The following is a 24,202-nucleotide window of genomic DNA, read 5'->3' on the forward strand; positions in this document are numbered from 1 at the left end:
CATGAGAGAGTGTGAATCTCTGCAGGTGAGACAACTGAAGTGGGATGACAGGTGCAGTGCTAGTTAAGGTCACTCTGTTCAGTTTCCCCTTCTTGATTCCAGGAGAGACTCTTTAACTTGAGATTTCAGAGACATCAAAAGACTGTTTATTGAAATTCCGTGCCTTTAAGAATTGCACCTATACTTTGGGATGCATCATACTTAGATGACCAGGGAACTTAACTATTAAAATAAACTAAACCAACTTATAATAATATCCAGGTATAACAATGGGGTGATTCTAGATTAATTTTAAATCCTCATTCAGGTTGTTCTTGAGAAGCTGCTTAGCTAGGTTCTATTCTGGCCCGTGGCTGAAGACTTTTCTTCTTTTGCTATCCCAGTTCTGGGCAGCCTCCCTCTGGTTGTTCCTTCCTGCTGGTTGTTCTGAAACACTGATCCTTAAAAACTTTTTTTTTTTAAATTTAACAAAACACTTTTATGATACTTGGATTCCCACACAGAATAGCACCATATCACATTTATGACTTCCCTCTGACTCTCATCTCTTTGTATTTCTTGGTTCCTTGCTTGCTCTGATCTTGGATTATCCACCTGTAAAAGCCTGGACTATCTACCTATAACAACCTTGCTCTGTTAGCCTCGTCCCTGCTCCTCACTGGTACTCTCCCTCAGCTTGTAGCTGTGCCTGGTCCAGACCGGACCAGACCATACCAAAAACCAAACCAGACCAAAACCCAAACCAAACCAAACCAAACCAAACCAAAAACTGTTAATACCCATAATCACAAACAAGGCCCTTGTGCACCTGAGGGCACCTCAGCCAATAATTATAGCAATAAATCCCACCATAAGCACCTTATGCTCCTCTAGATCCCCCAGAAGAACTGCGCTCTTTCATGGTTCTGTTCGAGATGTTCTTGTGCTAGAACATACTCTGTGCTCTCTGCTCAGACTATACCAGACATCTCAGCTCAGTTGTCTCACCTGCAGAGATTTACACTCTCATTTTCAATCCTCAACATCTTATTCTTAACTCTATTAGTGTATTGAAAAGATTTATTTTTGTGTTTGCTTGTTCCTTGATCTCAAATTATGCAGTAGTTATTTTGTAAACCATGCCCCTTGAATAACATCCGTCACAGATTAAGTCTACAAAAGGTTGATGAATGCATGTTCTGTTCTTGAAAACTCCTTGCAACTTTAAGAGTCTAAGATTCTATGGATATTGATAAAATTATGGCAGCAAAATCATTCAATAGCAAATATTTATTAAGTACCTACTATGTGCCTGCCTCTGACATGGTGCTTGGCACGCATTGGAGAACAAAACAAGGATTCCTGTGCCCTTACAGTTTACTTAGTGATGGTATGCAGGCAAATAATATTAGATGGCATAAATAACCCAGTTCTATAGTATGTTAGAAGGTGATAAGTGCTACAAGAAAAGAAAAAGTAGAGCAGGGTCAGAGAGATTAGCAGAGCTGGTGTCACAGTGGACAGTTTCCAGTTCTTCACTGTTGCTTTGAAGTATGACATCTTCTAATATTCAACATTTGAGCCAAACAGTCGAAGCACTTTATGAGCTCATTTAATTATCATACTAGCCCTATAAAGTAGGCATTATTATTCTTATATCTTTATTATTATGGATTAGGAAATGAAAAGAGAGTTTCAGTAACTTGACCAAGGTCACACAGCAGAGCTGAAATTTGAACCAAGCAGTCTGATCTAAAAGTTCAGGTTCAAAATCAGTATTAATTATTATCCTGATATCTATAGGAGGTGATACCTTTCCTAAATTCTCCAGTTGACTTTTTTAATACAATAATATTTTTAGCCAGTTTTATTGAAATATAAGGAATCTCTTTACAGCCAGGGGGCAGCAAACAATAGCTTTTGAACTATGCATAGGGCAAATAAAAAAAATGCAGACAGCTTTTTTCACTGTTTAATTGTAGTTAGTAAGCCCCCCCCCCCAAAAAAAAGGAAGTCTTCTCAGGGCTTTTCTTTATTCTTTTAGATAAAATCAATTGCTTTCATGTTAAACAGTATATTTAAAATTATTACTTTAATAAATTTACAGAAAGAATATCATCTTGATCTGAATTGATCTAAACATCAGCATCTCTAATATTTTCCACTTTGATTTTATATTTTAAGATGCCAGAATTTGTGTATTCTTTACAAATATTTCAATTGCTGTTTTCACAAATAGATAATGAAATAAAATGTGTATTTATGCCCATATGTTCTTAATTAGAAATGGAATTTAAAATTCACGTATATAAAACATTTTTTAAAGATTCAAACACGAAGAAAGTTGTGTGGAAAAATGACCACCAACTTAAACTTTAGATTTTCTGAGTTGTGAAAGGGTGTATTTCCTAGATACCATAAATGAAGATTTGGGGGTACTTTTAGAGCCTTTTAAAGGGATAATACATGGAATAGCAGAATGGGGCATTTGGTCTTTAAGGAATGTTAATAAACAGCAACTCAACAATTCTTTAATAACCTAATGGGAAAACTGAGACTTAGGTCTTGTTTCCCCAAATCAAATAGAAAGAGTTGGAATTGAGACACAGGATCCCTAACGTTCTGATGGACATCAGTTTTAAAGCTGAGGAAATTCATAATTTTTTTATTAGTTTCAGGTGTACGAAACAATGTAATAGACATTTACACCCCTCACGAAGTGATAGCCACCCTTAGTCAACTATCCCTCTGACATCATATATAACTGTTACAATTACATTGACTATATTCCCTATGCTGTACTCCATATCCTGTGACTATATATACTGGGGTGCCAAAAAAGTGTATACACAAGTGGACACTTTGGTCAACGTGCTCAAGCAGTAGTTCGCCATAATCAGAAGTGTCTGGACGGTGATGGTAACTACTTTGAGCACCTCTTGTAATTGTAGAAGTCAAACGTGATTTGTATTCATCTTTTGTTATCGGTATATATTGAGCATTACAATTTTAATAGTTTTTTCTTTTCTTAAAACGTGTGTATATGTTTTGGCACCGTGTGTGTGTGTGTGTGTGTGTGTGTGTGTGTGTGTGTGTTTACAAATTATAGTTGACATTCAATATTATTCAGCTTCAGCTTCAGGTCCACAGCCCAGTGATCAGGCATCTACACAGTCTCCCTAACAAGTGGTCTCCCTAATAAGACAAGTGCCCATCTGACACCCTACAAAATCTTTACAACATTATTGATTATATTCTCCAAACTGTCTTTCATATCTTTATTAACCATCAGGTAGACATCAATCCAAAATGAGAAATTACTGCAGAGTGAGAAGAAACAAGGCACGATGGCCAGTGCCTAAGCATGGGTGGGGGCAGAATGCTAGGTGATTTTTATACCCTAGATTGCTGAATGGGGGAAAAGTCCCTGCTCCCAGGTAAGCTCTTCCTCAGGCTGAGTCATTTGCCTCACCAGCCTAAACTAGCCAGCCTTACTGCTAGGAGTGGGCTCCGAAGAACTTGTTCCAAAGTTTCTCCCCTCAGGAGGTCTTCACCCAAGGTTGGTTTCTTTTATTTAGAACAACTGCTTTAAAAATAGTAAATTTGCTTGAAGGAAAATGCATTATAACACTTATATTACATTATTAACACTTTCAGATAACTGATTTCCTTGGCTAATTTTCTTCAGAATAGGGATTGGATTTAGCCTACTCCTAGAGCTCTTCCTCAACCTTTTCCTCCTGGGGCTTCCCTGACTCCTCCCACCCACTCTCACAGCCCAGTGGGTGCTGCACTGTATTATAATTTCCTGTGTGGACGAAAAAGGGACAACATACTAAACCTGACAATCTCAGGGGAGGCCCATGTGGCAGGCATTGCAAATCCAGAGACTGAAGTTGCCACACAGGGTGTGCTCTGAATACAAAAATTCCTAACTAAAAGTGGGTCATGGTGGGTAGTCATGTCCTAGGCTTGTAGCTTCCTTGACAAAGTCAACTTTTAACCTTGAAATTGTCTATTGTCTTTGTGCATCTAAGCAAATGTACCTTTGCAATGTCAGAGTAATCTTCTTCTCCAGGCCCCTTGAAGGCACAACCGCCAGCACTAGAGCAGGAGACCACATTGTCATCTTGTTGCCCACATATCATCTCTGTGTGCATTTGTTATTAACTATCCTGTACCAACCAATGTAAAAGAAATACAAAGTCTGACAATTAAGTTAGCAAACTCATCCTAAACAAAGTGCTATGTACCTCATTGCTGAATATCACTATGGTCACATTCAAAGTACTCCCCTTGGGAAGCTATGCACTGACACCAGCACCTAGTCCACCCTTCAAAGCAATTTTGGAACTCTTTTTCTGGAATGGCTATCAGAGTTGTCGTCGTATTACCCTTGATGTCCTGAATGTCATCAAATGTCTTCCTTTCAATATTTCCTATATCTTTGGGTAAAGAAAGAAGGCATTGGGGGCCAGATCAGGTGAGTAGGGAGGGTGTTTCAATACAGTTATTTGTTTACTGGCTAAAAACTCCCTCATAGACAGTGCCGTGTGAGCTGGCGCATTGTCATGATACAAGAGCCATGAATTGTTGGCAAAAAGTTCAGTTTGTTTTTGTCTAACTTTTTCACGCAGCCTTTTCAGCACTTCCAAACAATAAATTTGGTTAACTGTATGTCCAGTTGGTACAAATTCATAATGAATAGTCCCTCTGATATCAAAAAAGGTAAACAACTTTGTCAGACCTTTGTATGTGTCTCTACATTTTACTTTTTATCTCCTCACTTTGCTTTTTCCTTGCCTTCGTAATCTACCTCCCATAGATTTCATATAACCCACCTTACGTCTCCTTTGATTGCACTGTATAAACTGCAAAACTGCCATTTTCTCAATCCATTGAGATTTTACTTTCTAGCAATTGTTATCAGTTTAGCTCAAAAAAACTCTTACAAGACTTTTTTGTCAGACTGGATGTTCTTTCATCGACACTGGTTTACTTGCCTCGCCCCACATTGAGGCCAAGGACGGTGTTTTGTTCATATTTGAATCTCTCCCAACCCCACACAGACTGAATGACTGAAAAAAGGGATTCCACAGTGGGAGTCAGGGGTAAAGACTGAAGAGAGATGTTTGCAGCCACAGGGTCCTGTTGACGGAGGCAAGACATAGATTCGGAAGTAAGAAGGGGTGACTGTGGTCAAGTTAGAGGCCTACAGTTGGTGGGTAGGGAGCCAGGAAAAAAAGCATAAATTTCACGATATTGCTAAATGGTTGTCTTTTCCAATTTGAGAGAAAATAATTACTTGGACTCTTCTGGGTTCTAAATTAACAGCTGGGTGCCATTTCCTACCCTTCTCCTCTCCCCTATATTGATAGGGCTTTATAGTTGACAAATAATTTTCCACTTCATTTTCTCAAATAACAAGTATAAGAAAGGCCCTTTCCATATATGCATTTGAGGAATAGAGGAAAAGTCTATGCACAGGGAAAAGTGATGTATATGTACAAACATAATTGACATATATATATTTATATAATATTTATATTTATACATTTAAATAATATATATATCTACATAATATTTAATATTTCTATTTCCCCGTTTTGGTCCTAACTATAGTTAGCCCTGGGGTGCTACTTCATTGGCCCACATGTTTTGTATAGACTCCTCTCAGATTTGAGCTCCTCTATGACCACCCTCCCCAAAACCCCAGCCCCACCTCATCCTGTCTGTTCCACTTTTCCAGCTTGATATCAGTTTTGTACGTTTGTATTCTAAGCGTTCTTACTAGATTTTGAGATCTTTGAGCTTATTCATCTTTCTATCCTCTGCAGTGCTTAGCACTGCATATAGACGTGTTCTTCCCTCCAGGCCTTTGCATTTGTTGTTCTCTTTGCTAGTGTTCTTACCCCAGATATCTGCATGCCTATCTCTTTCACTTCCTTGAGATCTTGTCTCAAAAGTCACCTTGTCAGTTCCTAAAATCCTCCTGCCCCACAATATTTTGTAGTTCATTTTCCTGCTTTATTTTTTCTTGTTAGTTCATTTAGCATTCTATATATTTTACTCATTTATTTGATTCGTTTTCTGTCTAAATTACAAATTCCACAGCATTGTATATATTTTACTCATTTATAGGCTTCATTTTCTACCTAAATTACAAGTTCTATGAAGACAGAGATTTTTATCTATTTTGTTCAGAATAGTATCCCCAGTGCTTAACACACAGTAGTTGTCCTACAAATATTTAACAAATAAAGGAATAAATAAATAGCAGCATTAAATAAACACAGTAAAAATAAATCAGGTATATAGGCATTGGATCTGAGCCTAGAACTAATGTCAAGGGAAATGAATGATTATTTCCAACACGCGTAAGAGAGCATTAGCTAAATTAACTCACATTTACCTGGATCTTTTAAGTTTATGAAAAGCCAACTAATTGTTTCACTAATGTTTACTATATGTATTTTTAATAAAGAGCAGTTATGTAAAGATTTCCAACCTATTTCCACAGGCAAAAGGGAAACATAGGTCTTTGTCTCCTAGATTGTCAGAGAAATGATTATGCTTCTAAGACATCTGTTCACCTCATCATTTCTGTTTCCTCCTGTGGCTTATACAATTGAATCCATTGGTACATATTTGTTTACATAATATGGCATATGGTATTGGTCAGTTCTGAGCATAGAAATGTCCTGAAGATTTGTGGTAGCACAGGGCCTTATAATGTTTGGTTTTGTCATTGAAAAATTAGATTTGTATTTTGGTAAACAAGTGAATACTAAGCATATTGGTAAGAATTTTGAATAAAGATATTTAGATTTATCACCCCACTATAAAGAAGTTGAAAGAAGATTAGTGAGCTAATACTACATAAGTAGTTCTTTTACTCATTGAAGGTAAGCTTGGATCTTAGAAAATTTGGGGAACTTGATATACCAGGATGAAACTTGGAATACACTAGGATTTTTAGTAGAATTTGTGTAAAAAAAAAAAAAAAAATCACTATTCACTTGAATGCAAATATTTTCCAGAAAGCATGGCCCTTGAAGAGTTTTGAAATTTTATGTTTGACTGAAGAAAAAAAATATAAGTAATGTGAATACCCTGATGAACATATGATTTTGCTTCTAGAGCAAGAAGAATTTATTTTATAATTATGAACTGTTTTTGTCAATTTCCCTCAGCTTTAATTAGATTTCTTGGTTTTGTCAAAAAAACAACAAATCCAGACTTGGTAAGGAGAGACTTTATTTGAAAGGATTATTGCAAGGTGGGAAAGGGACTATTGGAATGTTGTAAGGGGGCTACTGCATTACTAAGAGCACTGTGACCATGAGATATACAGTGTTTCAAGAGTTAGGCAAAAAGGGCATTTATTTTATAAGAGGAGTGAAGAATTGGGTGCAGAAAAGTGGGATGAAAGGATGGCTTATAAAACAGTAGATCAAAGAATGTTTTACTCCGACACCAGCCTATTTTCCAGGAGGGATCCATAAATAGGATCTGTATGCTATCTCAGGTTGAGAGTATGCTCAAGTTCAGAGGCCTAAAGGAAGGAGATAAGCTTAACCAAAGTTTGGTTAACAAACATTTTGTTCTGTTTGATCAATAAGGATTCGGGAATCCGCTAATCATTTATGAAGCAAAGGCTGGCCTTGTCATAGGTAAGCAAGGGGGCATTTATGAGTTTTATTTAAGTCACAGTGTTCTTTGCAATAAGCCATTTTCCAGACACAAAAGGGTTGGAGAATTCCTTTAACCTTCACTGTTTTCCAGGAGCACAGGGCTCAGGTAAAATTTAACATTGTCAGCTTCTATATACCTAGAATGAATTTGGAAAATACTCTGGCTTTGCTCGTCTTCTTTATAAAAGGATTACAATGAAAACATTTTAATGGTTGCTATTTATTTATTTTTTTTAACATTTGAAATTTCCTCTCCAGGGTGTTCCTAGAAAAATGAAAGGTTAATATATAACACATCTCATTAAAAGAAAAAGGCATGGTTGGAGCTTTATTCTGGCAGATAAAGGACACATTAAAAGATGTGATTTTCTGGTTTATATGGTAGCTGATTTGCAGAGGCACTGCATATTTAATTGTTGTGAATGAGAATTGTAGGAGAAAATAAATCTTCTTTAAAACATTGATTAACAAAATTAATATTTAGACACTTTACCATAAAGGTAAGCATCCAGTTTACCAGAAGCTACTTGATTTACAAAAAAAATTAAAGACTATGTCCTGACCCTCTAGGAAATTTCATTTTACAATAAATAGCATCGTGATGGCAGAAAGTTGCATAATGATAAAGGAAAAAAGGACAAAAAGCTAGGCGCTTCATGTGTGTTAGAAAAGACCATAAAAACACAAAATTTAGAGTTAAATTGGTTTATTCTTTTCAGAAATATATTGGATACATTAACTTAGAGATAACTGCCCAGTTTATTTTCTCTTGAAGCCTATGTATTTATATTAAATTCTGATTTTCCTCAAAATAGCTCAAAGAAAATGAGACAAACATATATGAGGAAAATGCACAATGTTTATTAAATCTTTGAAATTCCAAACATATGCAAAACCAATAAAAAACAGGCTGGCGGTGGGAAAACTTTTGAGGAAAATTTTATAGGCACGGACACTTTGCAGAAAAATTTATTCTTACTGGGCTCCATCTATGAGGAAAACTCGTATCCAGTTTGAGTTCTGTCACCTTGAAAGTGACTCCAAGGACACCTAAAAATTTCTAACCCTAAGGTGGTTCAGTTTCCTCACGTTAAATGCAGACTAGATGGTCTATGAGGGTCTGTCTAGTTTTAAAAGTTTCTTGCATTGTTTTAAAGCCAGAAATTCCCTAATTTATAAAGCAACTTTTAAATACCTTAGATCATCTGAAAAGTTTATTGTATTGTTCTAAAGCCAGAAATTTCTTAATTCATGAAGCAATTAAAAAACCTTGGATGATCAACAGATTTCCATATCTAAAACATTTATAGGTGCAATTAGGGAGGAGAGTGGAAAAGGAGAAAAAAGAAAGATAAAGTAAATAGCACAGGAGAGATTTTCTCTTAAAAGAGCTAAGTGCTCAGGGAAAATGTAATTCTTGTTGGCGACACTTTCCCTTTACCTCTTACAGAATTCTTCCTCACCTTTTACAGAGGCTCATCCTGGCCAGATATCTTTTACAGGGTCACAACTTAGGCCAAAGCAAGGACCAATTTCTGTTTTTCTTTTCTCTCTCCTCCTCAGTCTCCGCAGAATACTCAGCCTTTCACCAGCCAAAGCTCATTCTAGTTTCCATAATTAGCTGCACCTGTGACAGTCTCGCCACTTTTCCCCCAGAGCCCTCCTCCGCACGGAGCGTACGAAATGGCTTCTGTTGATATTTCCATTACCTGACAGCAGATGTCGCTGGTATACTATTAAAAGGATCTTCCTGGTTGTTCGTGTTCCCAGATCTACAGCAAGTTCTGTGTTGAACCACCTTAGGGTTAGAAATGTCTGATTTTCACCTGTTTGCAATCATATCTTCTAGGACGTCATTTTACAGATTTATATAAAGTACACAAACAGTTCTTCCCTGTTTTAGACATTTCTGTAGGAGAATTATTTTATCACTGAGATGCCAGGGGGTAGGGAAAACTTGCTCCCTGCCTTAGAGAACTTCATTAAATCATGCTACCCTCCATGAGTTATTGAGATGGCATCTTTTAGAAAAGGGATTAAAAACAAAACAAACAAACAAACAACAACAAAACACTTGTGTAATTGACAATATCTTCCAGCTAAATCTTGAAGTTCTAGTTCTAATTTTCTAAAGAAACCTTTCAAATTGTATCACCCATTTAAGTTTTATGCCTTTATATATTTTCCTTCCTCTTTAAGTAATTAAAAATTCTTTAGTCTTAAAGGATGCAGTTGAGAATCAGTTTTCTGGAAACAGTTTGTCACTTTCTCTCTAATGCCGTGTCAATAAGTCAAAGGGAGCATTACAGTGCAGATATACACATCTCCACAGTAGACAAAGTATACTCCCATCAGAAAGACCGGCCACCTTTTGTAAAAATTTCAAAGATGATTTCATGGAAAGTGTTTTAAGAATTTTCATGGCAAACAAGATTATGGAGAATCTGAAGCAATTTATCTTATCAACAATAAATTTATAATTTTTGTAACTCTAGTGACTGATGTTCTCAGTATTCAATTTCATTTATTTCATTGAATGTATGTTTTAAAGGTTCTTTCTTTTTGTTCTTGGTATTTGACCAACTGCCACATAAAAACACAACCCTAAAGTATAAATTAAAATAAAGAAGGTTTTAACTTTCTGAAAAAGGTATTTAAAACTCATAGTTTTTCACAAAACCCTGAATCATATTGGCTTTTCTGAAAAATGCCTTTTTAATTCCAAAAAAAAAACCCCCTAATTGATTCCTGGTGCTAGTGTTTAAGAGGGTAATCCGAGTATATTTCAGGAGATAAGTTAAATTTTTTATGAGTTCCATGATTAGAATGTTAAACATTAGAAACACTTAAAGATCTCCTGCGTACTTTTTTGTTTTACTAGGTTCAGGTGTACAAAACAACATAATGATTAGATATTTATACCCCTCACAAAGTGATAATCCTCCAAATCTACTACCCCTCTGACATCATACATAGCTATTATAATCCCATATACTTTCAAATCTGGTGATTATGAACAGATCATAATTTAAAAATCTCTGATTCCTCTCTCAGCAGTGGAGTCCTGTCATTTCACTCCTACCTTCTTATTCTTCAATTACCTGAATGCCTACACAGTGAACATAGCACCTCCCTGCTTTGATGATGAGTTTGTGCAGCTGTCAATCCTAGATTTATTGCTTAGTTTGGGAATGAGCTGTTTCAATAGCACATGCCCTACACATCTTTCAGAACAAGCAAAACTGTTCATCTGAAGCAAAATATTAGTCTATACCTCACATGCCTGTAATTCTGAGCTTATGTAGGTCTTTTTTTCTCCCTCTGAATAAAGTTAGAAATCCAAAATGACAACAAAATATTCTTAACTTCATCCTAACTCTGTGATATTGCTGTCTGGCAACAGCCACAGCCAAACCCAAGATTTAAAATTCAAACTTAGTAAGTGAGAAATCATCTTCAAGAGCCAGAATACACAAAGCAGCAGTTGCAACAAAATCCTCTATAACACATGCTAGAAAGAACATCACAAACACATTGCCAAAATTATTAATTTCCTAGAAGAAAAACACATGAAGCAGATGTTCTTATAGCGCTAATGCAGTCCATGCCTTGGAAAATTGCTTTAACTAGCAGTAATATATAGTTGTTGAATTACATTTTCAAGACATTGGAATTCTTGTTAATTCATAATTTAACTATTTCATAACTAAACATATTTGAGGAAACCTAATATCTTTAAAAGCTGAAGTTCTGAGGACTTAGAAAAATTTCTGGGACCCAGACCCATTTCTTTATACTTAATAATGAGAAAAGAAATGGTAAGCTGCAGGCAATCTTTCCTCTTTCTCACTTTCCCTTCATGTTTCTCATAACCAGTCATGATTTGACAAAGGTTTCCCTCAGATGTTCTGCCTTCAAGTTCAATACCTCAGACATAAGCCACCCTTTCTCTCTTCCAAACTGTGACTTCCCTTGTGTTCTTACTATGGCCCCATGTGGCCATGCTATGTCTCCAAGAATATTTCAAATTTCCCAGGCTGGGAATATTGATTATCTTTTTTCAAATCACCTACCATGTTTTGTTGTTGCTGTTGCTGTCCATGGCATTTGTTATCTCCTCCAGGATTCTGATGATGGCTCCTTTAAATGATATTCACATATGTTGTTGTTCATTTGGAGATCCTTCCCTTCTTCAGGGAGGGAGGAGGCCAGAGAGTGAGAGGGGAGAGAGAGAGAGAGAGGATTGGTACATGATTTAAAACACAGCTTCTAATGACTGGCTTTTAATAAAAGCTTTATTGAGATTTACATACCATAAAATGCACTTGTTTTAAGTGTACAAACCAATAAATTTTCATACATCTACAGAATTGTGTAACCTCCACCACAATCGAACTTTAGAATATTTTCATAACCTCTTGTGCCCATTTTCAGTCCTACCCATATTGGTTGGCATTCAGCACACCAATATTTTAAAATATTGAATGCATTAGAACACCTTCGTTCAATTATGTATTTATAATTGAAATAAAGTTATTAATCAATTTTTGATAAATCTTTAATCTGTTATAAAAGGAAAGCCTCTTCAATAAATGGTGCTGGGAAAATTAGAAAGCCATGGCCAAAAGAATGAAACTAGACTGCTTTCTGTCACCATACCCCCAAATTAACTCAAAATGGATCAAAGACCTAAATATAAGACCTGAAACAATGAATTGCATAGAAGAAAGCATAGGTACTAAACGTATGGACCTTGGGTTCAGAGAGGATTTTATGAATTTGACCTCAACGGCAAGGAAAGTAAAAGTAAAAATAAATGAATAGGACTATATTAAAGTAAAAACTTCTGCACAGCAAAATAAACCATCAACAAAACAAAGAGGCAACCAACCAAATGGGAGAAGACATTTGTAAACAATACCTTCAATGAGGGGCTCATATCCAAAATACATAAAGAACTCATAAAACTCAACAACAACAAAAAAACAAATAATCCAAGTAGAAAATGAACAGAGGACCTGAACAGACACTTCTCCCAAGAAGACATACAAATGGCCAACAGATATGTGAAAAAATGTTCACCTTCACTATTAGGGAAATGCAAATCAAAACCACTATGAGATGCTAACTCACACCTGTTAGAATAGCTATTATGAACAAGACAAGTAATAACAAGTGTTGGAGAGGCTGTGGAGGAAAAGGAACACTCATACTCTGCTGATGGGAATGTAAAGTGGTACAGCCACTATGAAAAACAGTATGGAGGTTGCTCAAAAAATTAGGAATAGAATTACCACAACCCAGCAATCCCTCTTCTGGGTATCTACTCCCAAAATCTGAAAACATTTATTCGTAAAGATATATGTACCTCAATGTTCATTGCAGCATTATTTATGGCTACCAAAACATGGAAACAACCAAAGTGCCGTTTGATAGATGATTGGATAAAGATGTGGCACATATGCACAATGGAATATTACTCAGCTACTAGAAAAGATGAAATACTGGCATTTGCAACATGAATGGGTCTTGAGGTTATCATGCTAAGTGAAATAAATCAGACAGAAAAAGCTGAGAATCATGATTTCACTCATATGTGGGATATAAAACTGAAAGCAACAAATGAACAAGACAAAAACAAACAAAAACTCATAGACACAGACAATAGTTTAGTGGTTACCAGAGGCTAAAGGGGGATGGGTTGTAGAAGAGGGGAAAGGGAGTCAAATATATGGTGACGGAAGGAGAATTGACTATGGGTGGTCAACACACAATGCAATATGTAGATGATGTATTATAGAATTTACACTTGAAACCTATATAATTTTACTAACTAATGTCACCCCAATAATTTAATAAAAGAATAAAATTTCCCATCATTCACAGAAATGGAAAAACATGGATTTCTTCAAAATGGTGTGAACATTATTTAATAATTTGGTTAGCAATTAAAGATGACAGAATGCTGTATAATTTTGTCTGTAAACTCTGAACTTGGACATTTAGTTTTAAAATGAACATCAGTTGTGAAAGTTAAATCACTTGCTTCTAGGATTTTTGTAGTCAATCAATTTCTTCACTCTTTTTGGTTCTGAGTTGTTAAAACTTCCTGGTAGGTGAACTTCTTCCCAGCATGATGGCAGATTTGAATTAATAATCTTTTTGAAATTGAAAAAAATGGTAAGTGTATTGATAAATTGTATGATAAGTGGTTGGGAAGAAATCATTGACATAGCATGGTGAATTACAATTTAAAATAAGACTTAATTTTCATATATTTATTTATTCTTATAAATTAGACTCAATCACATGCCTTTGCTTTTAGCTACATATCTATATAAAACAGTATATTTAAAAATAGTTCATTGTAAAATGAGAAAAAATTGAAAAATTTCACTCAGGAAAATTGAACAATAGGGAGAATGAACTTCCTTTGACCTGGGATAAATGAAAAAGTAATTTCAACCAAAAATGACGTTTCTCCCTGCAGATCAGGAAGGTAATGTATGGAGATATCTTTGCAGCATCCAGACATGTGATTTTAGGATGCTGCCAGATGTTATATGTGCTCTAGGAGACCTCACAGAATTGGGTAGGAAGCATAGAATATGCTGCCTGAGCCACACACAAGAAGGACCATGGGCCAGTAAGGAAATATTGCTGCATAAATCAAGCACACCAAAAGCTCCTGTAAGAGGAGGCTCAGGGGCACTGAGATGCTTGCCTTAGTTTGCCCCCATCAAACAGGGGACAAGGTTGGCTGGGGTGGGGAGTACCAGATCCAAACTTACTTCTAAACCGTTTCCTCATCCTCTTCCCCTAGGACATGGGAGGAAATGGCATACAAGGGAACAGTTCAAATTACGCAGAGTTCATTTCAATTTAAATTTCAGGCCATAATGATATGACTGCCTGTTATATATGTTCTCCTTCTTAGTGTTTATTACAAATGTGCTCATTTTTTCATTTATTTCCTTATTTTCCTTTCTTCATTTAACTATCAAGCATTAATTGCATTATAATTTTGCTAGGAGCTGGCAGTAAAATAAGGCAGGGGTGCTGGCCACAAGGGACCTGTGAATGGTTCACTGCTCGTGGAATTCAGTCTAAGTGGAGATATAGTCAGTAAATTAATAAACTGAATAAATAACTTGATTATTGCCCACGGTGGTGGCCGCTGTGAAAGAAATGAATTGGACACAATGAAAGAGAACAATGCTGGGGAGAAAAGTACTTAGATAGGGGGGTCGGGGTGATGTCTTTGAGTAGGGGACATGGAAGCTCAAACTGAGCCAAAGGTGGGTCAGCCATGCAAACAATGAGGTGGACATTCCAAGTAGAGGGAACAGCATATGCAAAAGTCTTGAGGTTTGCACTCCCTGAGGTGCAAAGTAGCTTGGTATTTTCAAGAAAGAAAACTACTGTCTTCTTACACAGCTGGAGCTTTTTGAGTAAGGGAGACAGTGGCACAAACTGGGAAGATGGGTAGGTGCATGCAGGTTATGCAGAATCTTTTAAGGTGAGGCAAGAAGCTTGGATTTTCTTTGAAATGGAAGGCAAAGTCATTAAAAATGCTTAGGCAGGGGTGACATATGAACTAGTTGGTGTTTTAAAAAGAGTACTGGGCCTGCTGTGTGAAGAGCAGATGGAAGCAGAATATCACTAGGAAAGCTACTGAATTTAAAAAGTCAGTAAGTCATTCCAGTTATCAATGAACAAATCTCTGTTAAGTGTGGCCCATGTACAACTCACCATACTCGATCCAATAGCCTAAACCAAAAAAATACAAGTTATATGCTATGCTCACAAAGACTTAGAAACTACCTGGACTAGTTAAGAAAGAAAGATATATATTTAACTAGTAGTATATAGCAACATATAATAAATATATACATATTGTGGGCTTGAGTAGTCAGGGAGGGCATTCCCAATTCCAAAGAATAATAGATGAAACTCAAGATTAATTTTGAGGAGGCAGGGAAAGGTGCTGGCAGAAGCTTCACAATTATTCCCTCATTTGACCCTCATTATCTCATTTAATTCTCACAGTAACACTGAGAGGGTGATATGATTATCTACATTTTACATATGAAGAAACTGAGGGGCAGAGACATAAGTAATCTACTTATAGAGACACTGACAAGAACTAGAATTGTGATTTCAAACTAGGCTCTTCACCCAAGCCTACATCTAGGTAGCTGACACCTCAGGTAAATTACGCCAGTTCTTAATGATGAATATTACAGTTTTCACATGGTTTCTAGTTCCTTCCTAAAATTTGTTCTTGTCTTTTGAAAAGTTAGATGAGCATTGACAGTAGCAACTAAAAATATCGAAAGGATAAATGGAATAAATGTTATAAGAGACTATAAAGTTTGATTTCCTTGTTCTGAAAACACTAGATAGTTGGGAAATGGTTTGTTATAATTGATGCCCCTTGAGGTACTGTCCCTAGGACCTGCCCACCTTTACCTCATGGGGTACCTATGGTGGGTGAAATACTTCTATTTGAACTGCCTGCCCCTCTTTACAATCTTCTCACCTTCCCCTATACCCAATTTACATCAGTAAACTTTCCAGTGAAGGAAACCAGAGGCCCAATGCTTATATGTCTTTAAAGGCAGGATGTGTGTCTGTTATCTTGCACCTTGTCTTACGCTTCCCCTTTGGTCGGAGCCCAGAGTTGTGCACACACATTGCTGATCATTCTTCCAATCCAGTTTCCCACTGTTCTGAATAACCTTAAACTAGGATGCTCAGAGGACAATAAACAGAGGCACCTGTTGGTCCAGAGAAGTCCACAGTGTCATGATTCTTGCCTTGACCTCTGCATCCACAGATTTTCCAACATTTACTAACCATGTGGGTTAAAAGCTACATTGCCAACCATGGGCAAAGCTTCAACAACACAACTATCTGTCTTTTGTAGGCTGCTGTTAGGCTTAAGAATCATAAGTAGAAGGATGGAATGGAAGGGAATGAAACAGAACAGAATGGAATGGACTGGGACAGGATAGGATAGGATAGGATAGGATAGGATAGGATAGGATAGGATAGGATAGGATAGGATAGGATAGGATAAATTCTTCATCCTTCCGTGGGATATAAGGCTCTTTAAGTAGAAATAAAATCTACTAAAACAGTGCCTCATAATCTTACCACATAGTCTCATTTTTTTCCTTGTCATTCACATTACAAACAGCATGGATACCTTTAGCTTAAAATGACATGTGATTGGAGACAGGTAAAATGCCAAACAATTCTCCCTAAGAAAAGATAAATGATTGTGAAAATAGATAGGTGTGGATACAGAGGAATTGTAATTTTCGTCCTTTTAAAGAGAGAGACAGAAAGGGAGAGAAACAAAGAAATGTTGCTGGACCCCTCAGTGACCCACACATATCAAATTATACAGGATGGGGTAATATGATTGCCCATTCTCAAATCAGTCAGCAGATGTGCTGCTGCATTCTGCACGAGCAGCAAGTGACAAAGAAGCCCTGCTGGAAGTCCTACTGAAAGAGAATTAGAATCATCAAGTCTGTGCTCCATCAGGGCATGTGCTATGCAACAAAATTAAATACAGAAGCACAACTTTCCTGGGGCCTAAAGAGCACAAAACCATTGTCTTAACCTTCCAAACACTGTTCATTGAAAGAGAGTGTAGTTTTTTAGACACAGATATCGAGCACAGCAATGTGACTTAGTTTTATTTTTTTATGTGTGCTATTAAATCATTGACTCAGTTCATCTTTGCTTTCTTTCTCCTGATGGCGTTTTCCCTTGATTATGCTGTCTCCTTGATCTGGACTTTCAATCATGAGATGTCAATCACAAGATTGCAAGGATTAAAAATTACTTCCTCCAAAGAACACTTTAAATAAAACATGTGGTCAACGATTTTATTTTAATTTATTGAGGTGAGAATGGTTAGTAAAATTACATAGGTTTCAAGGTTACTATTCTATAATACATCATCTATATATCACATTGTGTGTTCACCACCCAGAGGCAGTTCTCTTTCCATCATCATATATTGACCCTCTTTACTACTCTTCTACTATCCCCTTATCCTCTGGTAACCACTAAACTATTGTCTGTCTATGAGCTTTTGTTTCTTTATTTATTTGTCTTGTTCCTTTGTTGCTTTCCGTTTTATATCCCACATATCAGTGAAGTCATATAATTCTCGACTTTTTCTGTCTGACTTATTTCACTTAGCATAATAATCTCAAGATCCATCCATGTTGTTGCAAATGGCACTATTCCATCTTTTCTTATGGCTGAATAATATTCCATTGTGTATGTATTCCACATCTTTTTTTTTTTTAATTTTCTTTTTATTTATTTATTAAATTTATTGGGTGACAATTGTTAGTAAAATTACATAGATTTCAGGTGTACAATTCTGTATTACATCATCTATAAATCCCATTGTGTTCATCACCCAGAGTCAGTTCTCCTTCCATCACCATATATTCGATCCCCCTTACCCTCATCTCCCACCCCCCACCCCCGTCCCCCTTACCATCTGGCAACCACTATCCACATCTTCTTTATCCAGTCATCTATCGAAGGACACATTGGTTATTTCCATGTCTTGGCCATTGTAAATAAAGCTTTTATAGACCTCAATAAGTTACTTCCATTATCAAAAACTGTCTTGTAACTTGAATACGACAAACTGAAATCTTAGCTTTAGAAGAACTATAAAACCAACTACTAGGTTATCTGCTCAGTTCAGTCAAATAATTGTTATGTGTCTAAAAAAATGTCAATCAAACTCATTTGACACCATGTTGATTAGTGTTTTTCAAATGGTGTTCCCAGAGCTGCAGGACTCCAGAGGACAAACAGACCAGCTCCCACACTCAGTCCTGCTGCTTTGACCTGCACTATCTGCCCCATCCCCACCACTCACTTCTGTCACCATCCCATACAGGCTTTCGTCCTTTCACCTAGACCGGTGCAGGACCGTCTTTACAGCTCTTCTTTCTCCCTCTCCTATCTGCCTCCATCTGTTCTTCACACAGCAGGCCCAGTACTCTTTTTAAAACACCAACTAGTTCATATGTCACCCCTGCCTAAGCATTTTTAATGACTTTGCCTTCCATTTCAAAGAAAATCCAAGCTTCTTGCCTCACCTTAAAAGATTCTGCATAACCTGCATGCACCTACCCATCTTCCCAGTTTGTGCCACTGTCTCCCTTACTCAAAAAGCTCCAGCTGTGTAAGAAGACAGTAGTTTTCTTTCTTGAAAATACCAAGCTACTTTGCACCTCAGGGAGTGCAAACCTCAAGACTTTTGCATATGCTGTTCCCTCTACTTGGAATGTCCACCTCATTGTTTGCATGGCTGACCCACCTTTGGCTCAGTTTGAGCTTCCATGTCCCCTACTCAAAGACATCACCCCGACCCCCCTATCTAAGTACTTTTCTCCCCAGCATTGTTCTCTTTCATTGTGTCCAATTCATTTCTTTCACAGCGGCCACCACCGTGGGCAATAATCAAGTTATTTATTCAGTTTATTAATTTACTGACTATATCTCCACTTAGACTGAATTCCACGAGCAGTGAACCATTCACAGGTCCCTTGTGGCCAGCACCCCTGCCTTATTTTACTGCCAGCTCCTAGCAAAATTATAATGCAATTAATGCTTGATAGTTAAATGAAGAAAGGAAAATAAGGAAATAAATGAAAAAATGAGCACATTTGTAATAAACACTAAGAAGGAGAACATATATAACAGGCAATCATATCATTATGGCCTGAAATTTAAATTGAAATGAACTCTGCGTAATTTGAACTGTTCCCTTGTATGCCATTTCCTCCCATGTCCTAGGGGAAGAGGATGAGGAAACGGTTTAGAAGTAAGTTTGGATCTGGTACTCCCCACCCCAGCCAACCTTGTCCCCTGTTTGATGGGGGCAAACTAAGGCAAGCATCTCTTGACCCCTGAGCCTCCTCTTACAGGAGCTTTTGGTGTGCTTGATTTATGCAGCAATATTTCCTTACTGGCCCATGGTCCTTCTTGTGTGTGGCTCAGGCAGCATATTCTATGCTTCCTACCCAATTCTGTGAGGTCTCCTAGAGCACATATAACATCTGGCAGCATCCTAAAATCACATGTCTGGATGCTGCAAAGATATCTCCATACATTACCTTCCTGATCTGCAGGGAGAAACGTCATTTTTGGTTGAAATTACTTTTTCATTTATCCCAGGTCAAAGGAAGTTCATTCTCCCTATTGTTCAATTTTCCTGAGTGAAATTTTTCAATTTTTTCTCATTTTACAATGAACTATTTTTAAATATACTGTTTTATATAGATATGTAGCTAAAAGCAAAGGCATGTGATTGAGTCTAATTTATAAGAATAAATAAATATATGAAAATTAAGTCTTATTTTAAATTGTAATTCACCATGCTATGTCAATGATTTCTTCCCAACCACTTATCATACAATTTATCAATACACTTACCATTTTTTTCAATTTCAAAAAGATTATTAATTCAAATCTGCCATCATGCTGGGAAGAAGTTCACCTACCAGGAAGTTTTAACAACTCAGAACCAAAAAGAGTGAAGAAATTGATTGACTACAAAAATCCTAGAAGCAAGTGATTTAACTTTCACAACTGATGTTCATTTTAAAACTAAATGTCCAAGTTCAGAGTTTACAGACAAAATTATACAGCATTCTGTCATCTTTAATTGCTAACCAAATTATTAAATAATGTTCACACCATTTTGAAGAAATCCATGTTTTTCCATTTCTGTGAATGATGGGAAATTTTATTCTTTTATTAAATTATTGGGGTGACATTAGTTAGTAAAATTATATAGGTTTCAAGTGTAAATTCTATAATACATCATCTACATATTGCATTGTGTGTTGGCCACTCATAGTGTAAACCACTGTTTAACATCTACAGACATTCTCTAAAGGATTCAGCACTTCTCTTGAGACTGGAGCCAAGCCACATACCTGGAGAATTTCCCTGCCACAAAATAGGGTAGCAGAGAGCAGGACGCCATGAAGAAGAATTTCCATGAAAAGTTTTCCTTAAACGCACCACTGCCTTTGGTAGTCCAGGTTCTTTCTGCACTGTGCTGTTGATGATGACAACGATGAAGACCATGGTAATGGGGATGATGATGGCTGGCGCTTACAGTCCTGACTATACATCAGCCCTGGGCCCAACGATTCACAAGCGTTTTCTCACATGATCCTCATAGCAACCCTCTGAGCCAGGAATAATCATAACTCCTGTTTAGTAGACGAGGAAACTGAAGCTCAGAGACATTGAGTTATTGTTAAAGTCACAAGTAACTTGCACAGAGCTAGTAATTCTCAGTATATATGAAATACGAAGGATGTCTCCAAGCCTTGCTTTCGATTGTGCCTCTACTATGGCCAGCATACTGGAATGTGTGTGTGTGTGCAAACATACATACAGATATATATTTTGTGTAGAGCTATTATGTGATAAACTAGAGGGGAAGAAACTGCTAATTAATTTTGATTGATATATTCAATTCTATCATAGAATAAATAACTTTTAACTCGAGTTATTTTTTTATTATTCAGGTTTGACTTTTTTCTATTGTGATGCGTTTTTTTCCCAAGAAATAACTGTATTCAAGCAAGTTTCTCTACCCTACCTCCCTATATCCTTCTCTATATCCCTCCCTTCCTTCTCCTCCCTCTCTCCTCTCTCCGTTCCTTCCTTCCTATAAATAGTCTAAGCGGGCAGACACAAAGACAGTCTTTTCCAATTGGTGTATAGAGCAGATTAGTGACTATGTGGCTGCAGTAAACTAATCAAATTCTATGAAAAAGTTGTGGAAAATGTTCACTTCAACACTGTTTTGTCTTTTAAAACATAGAGTACTGTATCTGAAGATTTATCTTACACAAATACAGTGGAAGCAATGTGTCAAACACTAAAGCACACTTCATTTAGAGTGAAGTCTATGAAAAGCTGAAGAAGAGGAATGTAACCAGTAAGCATTTTAATAGATGGATAGTCTCACTGAGATCAGAGAGTAGTTCGTAGAGAAGTAGGATGGCTGTATGGATGCAAATGGTTAAAACAAGTAAGTCTTATTTTATACAGCAGTGAAAGCCATCCTTGTTATGCAAATATCATCACTTTTGCTGAAATAAACTGTACATTATCAGTCTCAGGTTAGTGACTGAAAAACCTAATTCTCAGGTGTGGGGACAGAGACCCAGAGAGCAGTTTCCAGGCTCTCGGCCTCACATAGAAAGGTGCTGGCTCAGGTAGTAAATGGCCAACAACTGTGATTGGCTGGCCATCAGCTGTGGCTAGTTGGCCGTCACCTGTAACCAATGAGCCATTGGCCACTAATATACTGACGCGGCTACGTTGGGGAGTCCAGGAGAGTCGAGGGGAGTCGGAGAGAGTCGGTCAGTTGGCAGAAAAGTGGACAGCAGGTCGCACGTCGTGTGAATCCAGCCTCCAGTGAGACTATAGTGGTCGGGTTGCGGACAGTGTGGATCCAGTTTCCAGTGAGACTATAGTGGTATGACTCCCCTACCTATGGCTCCGTGGGTGTTCCTTTTTGGCCTAGCCACATCCTGCGTTCTTATGTGGGGAGTGGGAGCAGAGACCCCGCAGGCCACCCCACGCGACAAATGGCATAGCAAGCAGAGTACCGTGCAGGCCAAAGCTCTCCAAAAGGCGGTGGAGCAGTTTGTGCATATGAACACTCAGTCACAGGAAGACCAGGAGGAGCAGCTGCCGGAAAGCTGGACCCCCGTGGAGAGGTGGAAAGACCTGGCCGGTTCCCCAACCAGCATAGGCCGGAGAAAGAGAAGGTCGTTGCGACCCTGTGGGCTGGGAATTGCTTGCTGAGGCCCTCACCCCCAGGTTGGGGAGGACTTGGAGCCCTCGCCCTGCGGAGAGGGCACACATTGTGAGGTTAACTAACGCACAGCCCTGGTGAATGACTGTGAACTATGGGGAATGGGCTCCATCCCTAATTTAATGGACCGCTTGACTGTCTGTTTGGGAACATACCACCGTGTAGTGGAACTGGCAGATGTTTGCTTTTGTGTCTCAACCAGCCGCTGTAGAAAATATGTGAGAAAGACTGGCTATGCCCAGGAAGACTGGCTGTGCCCAGAAAGACTGGTGGTACCCTGAGAGGCCCTGGCTGTGCCCAGGAAGTCGGGCTGTGCCCAGAGAGAGTGGCGGTGCCCTGAGTGGCCCTGGCTGAGCCCAGGAAGTCTGGCTGTGCCCAGAGAGAGTGGCAGTGCCCTGAGAGCCCTGGCTGTGCCCAGGAAGTCTGGCTGTGCCCAGAGAGAGTGGCAGTGCCCTGAGAGCCCTGGCTGAGTCCAGGAAGTCTGGCTGTGCCCAGAAGTACTGGTGGTGCCCTGAGAAACCCTGGCTGTGCCCAGAGAGACTGGCTGTGTCCAGGATATTGCATTCACCTCCAGGCTCCTCCCACAGGGTGCCTCGCGGAAGACACTTGTCACGTAGATTGTGAGGTGAGACCCTGTAGGGGTGGAGTGTGGGGATGGAGCCCAAGAGAGCAGTTTCCAGGCTCTCGGCCTCCCATAGAAAGGTGCTGACTCAGGTAATAAATGATTCAGGTAGTAAATGACTCAGCCATCAATTGTGATTGGCTGGCCATCAGCTGTGGCTAGTTGGCCGTCAGCTGTAACCAGTGAGCCATCAGCCACTAATATAACTGCTGTGGCTACGCTGGCAGAAAATGGGGGATAGCAAGAAGATGGTGGCTGAGCTGGCAAGCGTGGATTGCAGTTAGGATGGCGGGTTGTGGACAGTGTGGATCCAGCCTCCAATGAGACTATAGTGGTATGACTCCCCTACCTATGGCTCCGTGGGTGTTCCTTTTTGGCCTCACCACATCCTGCGTTCTTATGTGGAGAGTGGGAGTTGAGACCCCGCAGGCCACCCTGCATGACATCGGGACACCTCTCAAACAAGGAATACTGAAGCTCCTGAAATAGTGTGCATGTTCAAGGTTGCCCTTGGCTTTACAGACTTTCAGTGATATATTGCTGGGCACAGTTATATAATAGAATTACTTACTGATTTTTGGAGGGATTTCAGTTTAATTTTGAAATCTCCAAGCCAAGAGTGGGAGCCATTCTCTCCTGTTTATTATAAATAAACAGTCTTCAATCAAGCTCTATGGCCTTTGTCAGAACCTATAGAAGCCCCATCAGTGAAGGGATTGTTTCTTGTGGATAATCTGCATGTGACAATAAGATGCTACTATATAGTATTTTCTAAGCAATTAGATGAAATTATGCAGTGATTTATATTAGAAGTAACAAATTAAATATTTTGGAGGCTTATACTAGAATCAGTCACTTCATGAATTCTAGTATAAGTGTGAAAAAAAAGATTTGTGCAATGCCCCAGCCTGTGGCTTCCACAGGACAGGTCCTTGGGGGGGAGTGTGACAGACACTGATGTCTCTGAAGGAGACATTTTCTAATTCCAACCTTGAAGGCAAAACAGGACTGCAA

At 38.2% G+C, this 24,202-nt stretch overlaps 1 long non-coding RNA gene across 1 annotated transcript in view; it reads left to right on the forward strand.

The window, feature by feature from the left end:
• Nucleotides 1-6,825: 6,825 nt before the first annotated feature.
• LOC141567791 (uncharacterized) overlaps nucleotides 6,826-24,202 on the forward strand; it is a 71,649-nt gene continuing 54,272 nt past the window's right edge. Inside the window, exon 1 of the long non-coding RNA XR_012490618.1 lies at nucleotides 6,826-7,779. This is a non-coding gene — a long non-coding RNA (uncharacterized LOC141567791). The remainder of the gene's footprint in view (nucleotides 7,780-24,202) is intronic.

The sequence above is a fragment of the Rhinolophus sinicus genome, linkage group LG12, assembly GCF_036562045.2.
Source record: "Rhinolophus sinicus isolate RSC01 linkage group LG12, ASM3656204v1, whole genome shotgun sequence".
NCBI lineage: Eukaryota > Metazoa > Chordata > Mammalia > Chiroptera > Rhinolophidae > Rhinolophus > Rhinolophus sinicus.